This window comes from Mesoplodon densirostris, chromosome 4 (genome assembly GCF_025265405.1).
Source record: "Mesoplodon densirostris isolate mMesDen1 chromosome 4, mMesDen1 primary haplotype, whole genome shotgun sequence".
Taxonomy (NCBI): domain Eukaryota; kingdom Metazoa; phylum Chordata; class Mammalia; order Artiodactyla; family Ziphiidae; genus Mesoplodon; species Mesoplodon densirostris.
Genome location: NC_082664.1, coordinates 1958844 through 1965809, shown reverse-complemented (window position 1 = coordinate 1965809; position 6966 = coordinate 1958844).

The following is a 6966-nucleotide window of genomic DNA, read 5'->3' as shown; positions in this document are numbered from 1 at the left end:
CCAGGAAAACTGACCTCTCAACAGGCTCCCACACGTGCACTTACGTCTAAGCCCCACCCGGCCTGCCAGTGCGGCCCCTGCGTCACAGCCTTGCCCGGCCCCGCCCCCCACCGTCTGTCCCTACGCCAGGGGGATCTTTCACACCATAAGTCACGGTGCCCCACGCCCACCCCTGCTTAAACCCCTTTGACTCCTTCCCGGATCTCAGAGTAAACCCTGCTCTCCTCGCCCTGCGCCTGTGTGACATTCGCACTGATTCTTGCCCCTCCCTCCCCCTGGTGTGTCCGAAGGCACTTTCCCTGCCCCCTCCACAAAGTGGCCCAGCACCACCACCACCCCCGCCGACCTGGGCCGGGTCACTGAAGGGCTGTTGGCAGCTCAGCCCCATCCCCCACCCACACCTCATGACACTCAGCTCCATGTGCAGACGGGAGGGGGCCGGCTCGGAGGACCCCATGCAAGCCTCCGTAGCCCCAGGCGGGGGACCCCCAGCTCCAAGCAGCAGAAACACGATCTGGGCCCAGGCTGTCTGGCTACAGGGCTCCTGGGCTGGACCACTGGGCCACACTGCCCACTGCCCACAGGGATGTAGCTGGCCTCCAGCAGAGTCCTCCCTACACAGGCCACGACAGGCTCAGAGCTCTGGAATTCGGCCTGTGGGCGGCGCACAGGGCCCTGCTGGGCAGTGGCGAGGCTGCACCCATCCCACAGGGCCTCTGCACGCCCCCAACCTAGGCGGAGCCTGCCCCTCCTCCAACTCGCCCCCCCCCCTCAGCTGCTGTTCCAGGGGATGCAGGCCCGAGGCAGCGGCTTCAGGACAAGGTCGTGGCCACTTCTTTGCCAACACGAGGTGGCGGGGTGGGCGGGTGGGGGCTGAAGCGCCCAGGCTCTGTCAGCTGGGATCAGCAGGGACCCCTGGCCACGACTGAACCAACCACACCGTTGCCCCTTCCCAGAGCTCTGGAGGCCTCTCCCGGGGAAAACATACACACACACAAAGCTCACCCTGGGCGGGAGGTGGAGCCGGACCAGCGACAGCCCAGCCCGTGGAAGAGGAACCAGGGACAGTGAGGTGGGGTCTCCCAGAGAGGAGCTCTCTGGGCTCATCAGCCACCTGCCCCCCAACCCATACCCAGCTACCTGCCCATCACCCAGCGCCCTCCGAGCCAGGCCCCGTGCTGGGCACAGGAGCAAATGAGGAAACGGAGCTGTGCCTTGGGAGGTGCGAAGTGGGAGGGCAACAGGGGGCGGGGGGTGGTGGGGGGGATCCACAGACGCATCGCGGGAAGAAATAGCTCTGGGGTTAGGGCCTCCCAAAAGCTAAAGCAGGCAGGGGGCATCTGCCTGCCACTCCTCCGCCCCTTACCGGCTGGTGACTCTAGATCTTAAGAATGTATTCAGTGTTCAATAAGGAAACTGATCCAATTTAAAATGCGAAAAAGAAAATCCCTTGAGAGCCATCAAGAGAAAGCTTGTCCCTCGCCTTCGTGGCACCAGATGCGGTGCTGGTTGCGCCCCAGCTGGGCTCGCGTGGCCTGGGGAGGGTCGGTTAGGACTCATTGTAGAGGGGCCCCGGCTTAGCACCCGGCACCCTGCGCGCCCCGACGTGCGCGCCCACGGAGCCTCCCACCCCAGGCCGCTCAAGGAACAATCGCCGTCCCTAACCGCGTTGGAGTTACCACCCGCTAGACGTGGTGCTCAGTCCCCGCGCCGCTCCTCAAATTAGAACTTGATTTCTAGTTAATTTCAAGAAAAAAAATATGGCCAAGGTAATTAAGGAACTGATGGATGAAAGGAAACGGTGACGCCGCCTGGGACGGCCACAGAGGGCCTCCCTGGGGAGGGGAGGGGCGGGGTGCCGAGCCGCGGGAGGCTGGAGGACGGGCAGAGCACGGAGAGCCTGGCGGGGCCCTGAGCTGCACCGCGGAGTGGGGCCAGTCTGGGGTCCATTCTGAAGCACCCCGCAGAGACAGGGTGGGCGGAGCTGGGGGTGGGGTAGGGGCTGCAGCTCACCCGTACCTCCCACACCCCCACACACCGGACACTTCAGGGCCGCCTGCACCCTGACTCTCAGCCACACCCCGCCTGGAACTCACAGTCCAATCAGGGACACGGATGACGGACGCCCACACGGGCTTGTGCAAGGAGAGCAGAGGTCAAAGTTTCCTGGGAGAGAGGGGAACACAGTGATTCCTCCTGGGGCCGGAAGGGCGTGGAGAGGTGGAGCATCCCCGTGGAGGGGGTCCTTGTGCAGGGCCAGCGGAAGTTCCCGGGGAGTGGGGGTGGGGGACGAGGGCAGTGGGCGGCAGCCCGTGCAGAGCCCACGGCCTGTGCAGAGGGACGGGAAATACCGCGAGGTCTTGGGCTGGGAGTCGGCAAGCCAGGCCGGTGTGTGCGGAGGAAGCATATTCGGGTTTAGGTTTGGGGGTTATTTTTAACCCTTAAACCTCCCCACTGGGCTGGAGGAGAAAAGGAGAGCCGTGATGGGGTCAGGAAGATGCTGAGCAGGAGACAGCTAGCGGGTGGGGGCGGGAGGGGGTGGGGCAGAGCCCTGTCCTGGGGGCTGAGGGGGTGGAGCCCCCCTCCTCCATCCCCGCCTGAAATCTGTGAACTCTTCCTCCCCGGAAAGCTCAGATGCCAGCGGGTTCTTTTCCACACAGGAGAAGGGGCTGGGAGCCTAATTCAAGGATGGCTGGGAGCCGAATGGAGCGGGCTATCCTGGGAGGAGCAGGGGACTGCCGCGTGGGGGGGCCTGGGGGCCGGAGCCCGGAGGGGTGGGACGCAGTGAGGCAGGTGCGCCAGGACAAAACCTCCAAGACCTGGGAGGCCCAGGCTTGGCGCTGAGCCTCTGAGAAACACAGCCCAGGGGCCAAATCCAGCATCAAGGATTCCAGCCTTGACTTCCACCTCTCAGCAAACACCAGGGGGACCCACTTCTTCAGCCTAAATGCCCTGTCCCCTCCCTTCCCCCCAAGTCACCTCTGCCCCTCAGTCCTCTGCCCAGAGCCCTGCCTCTCTAGAGGGGAGAGGGGAGACCCGCCTTCTGAGTCTGCAGCCTCAAGGCCAAGGGCAAGGTGAGTCAAAAACTGCTGCGTGGATGTAGACACTGGGTTTGGGGCAGGCTGGGTCTCAGGCACCTCCTCACCATCGAAGCCCTAAGGAGGCCCCTGGGATTCCAGCGGGTGTGCCCGCTGGCAGCCTCCCCCACCCCTGCAGCACTCCCAGAGCCAGGGCTGCACGGCCCAGTGGTTTTTTGCCTCTTTCCCTGCAGAACCTTTATCTTGAGTTAAAGATGCTTCCCCCCACCCCTTATAAAGAAGTCAACGCTGAGCTGCTGTGTGCCCCCGTCACACTGGGTTATCTCTGCAGAACCAAGGAGAAAACCACTGTCCCAGCTAGACCTTCACTGAGTAACTGAGGCAACAAAGGGAGTCCAGGAGGCGAGGGACAGTCCAAGTCTTGGTGGGTCAGCAGAGGCCCCAGGCCAGCCCCTCTCCGCTCTGCAGGCTGCATCTCTGGGCGTGGCCCCGGCACTCCCCAGGGACAGCCACCCACTGCCCTAGGGGACTGCAGGACTACTGGCCCAGCTGCTCAGAGAGGCACCAGAGGGGAGGTGGCCATGGACAGACAGACCAGGAGCCCGGAGGTCAGCCAGCTCTGCCGACACCCCCGCCCCTCTGCGTCATGGCTTCCTTGGCTGGACCGGCCTGCAGACGCGGGGAGGTCCGTGCGGGAGCCCATGAGCCTCTTGCCCCGATGCGGGAGCCACACAATGTCTCGGCCAGCCCCAGTTGCCACAAACACTGAATATTGGAGAACTGAGCCATTGCCCCAGGGGGAGCCCAGGGTCAGGGTCCCACCAGCCTCGGGCCACATTCTTTCAGCCAGTTGATACATAAGCTTCTACAGATTCTTGCGTTCTTGTTTAAAGACACCGTATTCGTTTCGATTGTATCGTTCATGAGTGTTGAACCCACGGCGGCTGCCCTGTAGCTCACGTGGACAGGATGCTCCTCAGACACAGGTGTTTTCTCTGTGAGGCACGTCCAACCTCCCTGTTGTAAGGGCCACTGGACGCACTTCAGGGCTATGCTGGGGCCCACTTTAAACAGGGAAATCTCCTCCCAAAAAAGCACAAAAATGTGGAAAACTGAACACTAAGTTGGCCGTGTTTGCAGCACGCGATTAAACGAGAAGGCACACAGCATCGCCTCGTCCGACCTCAGCTGGGGACGCCGAGGTGTTGCCGGTCTACACGTGTCAGCAAAAGACTGCAAAACAAGTAGTGAGTTTAGGGTCACAAACAGATTTTAGCGAGTAGGCAAGTTCCCAAATACAGACCTGCAAATGATGAGATCTCCTGAGTGTGTGACCGCTACTCAAAGGAAGAGGCTGGAGGTTACTGACCCACCCGAGTCTCTGACTGACCGGCCCACCCACTGTCCCTTCTGAGAATCTGGTCCCGGGTCCCTCCTCCCCTCTCCAGACCAGGGATGGACCCTGACTGACGTCACCTCCTGCCACGAGGGGGTGTTGAGGCTACAGTGGCCAAAGCTGCCGGGCTACAGAGGAAAGGTGCCGAAGGAGAGGCAGGGATGCTGAGAGGAGCGGGGCCCAGGGCCGGAGCCTGCGGCTTGGGCCATACCACAGCCCGTCTTTCTGGAGGCGACCAGAGTGCTCAGGTTCCTGTCAACAAGCGCAGAGGCAGAACGGTTGCCCGAGGTGCCATAGCTGCTCTGTAGCACAGCTAGGTACCCCAGGTCTTACTCACCAGATAGACCTAGTCCTGCAGTGGATGAGTGGATGGGTGGATGAGTGAGTGAGTGAGTGAGTGGGTGCGTGGGTGCGTGGGTGCGTGGGTGGAAGGAAGGATGAGAAGATGGATGGGTGGATGATGGGTGGGTGGGTAGGTGGATGGGTGGATGGGTGGTTAGGTAGGTAGATGGGTGGGTGGGTGAATGGATGGGGTCACACTTCTGCTGACTTCATTCTGTAGCAGTATCAGGGGTCACATCAGGCACCCCAACAGGATAAAAAAGGAAAAACATTTCAAAAGGCAAATGGTAAAAAGCATTCTGGGTGCTGAACTGACACAGGAAATGCAACCCAAGGCCAGGCGGCTGCTTGGGGTCCCCGGGTGGGCCCCAGTCTCCCCTCTTGGCCCACACGTGCCCGCTCACTACACTCAGGTCTGTCCTGGCATCAAACCTGGGGCTGGAAGACCTCTCTCTCTCTCAGAAATTCCTGTGCCTGCCTGGTTGCTCCCAGAGCTCACGTGTCAGCGCCCAAAGCCTGCTCCGCTCCCTCATCCAGACCTGTTTTCTGCATCCCAGCAGGAGGCAGGGACAGGCTCTCCGCAGGCTCACTGCGGCCCCAGCACGGTGCTGAGGGTGCGTGCTCTTTGCGGGTCAGTCTCAGGCCTGCGCGAGTGCCGGCGTGGGTGTATGCTGGAGGGGGCCAGGTGCAGTGAACGGACCCGACCCTCGGGTAAGGCCTCTACCACTGGTACCATCCAGGACATCCGCCAGACCGGGAGAGTCGGGACTGTGCCCACCTGCCCTGGGCTGGAGCACAAGGGAGAAAGCCCTGGTCAGGAGCCAGCTCTGGGGGCAAGAGAGCTTTCCCTCTCTTCCATCAGGGGAGGGGTCCTCACGCCTGAGTGTGCCACAGAAGGGCTGACCCAGTGGCCGAGCCATAGATCCCTGGCCAAAGCCAGGCCTCCCGCTTCAGCCACTGGGGGAGGCTCAGGATTCTGCCTGCTCCCCGCCCCAGGTGATAAGAGCTGGGGGTACAGGGCACGGGAGGCCCCGCTTGACGCTGCTCTCCCAGCTGGGTCACCCTCCCCAGCTCAGGCTGAAGGCTGGAAAGTCACTCCCCACCTTCCTCCCCTGCGCTTCTCCATCCACTGGATCCACAGACACACCCACAGCCGGCTGTGACCACAGCCGGCTGCAGCCAGGAGCCAGGTTGGGGAAGCAGTGAGTCAGCGACTGGTGTCACCCCCAGAGGTGCCAACTGCTGGCATCCAGGAGGTCATGGAGGGGCCTGAAATCCAGCTCGGGGAGAATAAGAAGGCTTCCAGGAGGAAGCCACACCTGCTCCACGGGAGAGTCAAGGAGAGGGGCCAGGAGCCAGTCGGGGCGCTGGCCGGCCCTCAGAGAAAGGACTCGCGCATTCCAAGAACAGCGGAGTCCCAGCAGCGTCCCGGCAGGGAGCGGCCTCCACATTCACACGTCCCCTGGCTGGAGGGTGTCCAGGAGCCAGCGCGCCCTCCTTGGCGGCTCACCTGGGCATGCCCAGCCCTCAGAGGCCCTCATTCCACAGCGGCCTGTTGCCAGAAGCTGCTCCTCACTGGGGCCGAGCCAAGGAGACTTCCAGGGGCTGTACACGCTGCTCTTAATCCCACCCGACAGGCGCAGGCTGGGGGCCGAGGGGTATGGTCGGCTCCAGGGAGAAGCGGGAGCAAGGTTGTGAAGCCGCCTGGACCCGGCGTTGTGCCCTCTGCCCGGAGCGGCCCATCGTGGGCCCTCTCCACCCACACTACCCCCACCATGGTCCAAACACGGCAGGTCTCGGGAGAGATTTGGCAAGACAAAACCAACAGTGGAGACACTTCACCACGTGTGCTCATCTCGCCTGCTAACCTTCAGGCGTAATTGTCAATCTGTTTTACAAATGGGGGAGCAGTGGAGCCCAGGGAGGGGGCGGACAGTGAGGGCTGAGGTGGGGAGACCACTTCCAGATATTTCCCAGGACGCCCCCACCCTTTCCCGGCTCTGTGTGTCTCACTCCCCAGCGCCACCTCGGCCCACGAACAGCGAAACTGGCAGGGCCGGGAACGGGGCGAGCCGCGGCGGAGGCGGCCCGGGTATTTATAGACGCGGGGAGATTCCCTCGGCGCCCCAGCCCAACGGGCAAGAGTGGGCGGGGCCTCTCCCGGTCCCCCCTCAAAACTCCGCCCCCGGC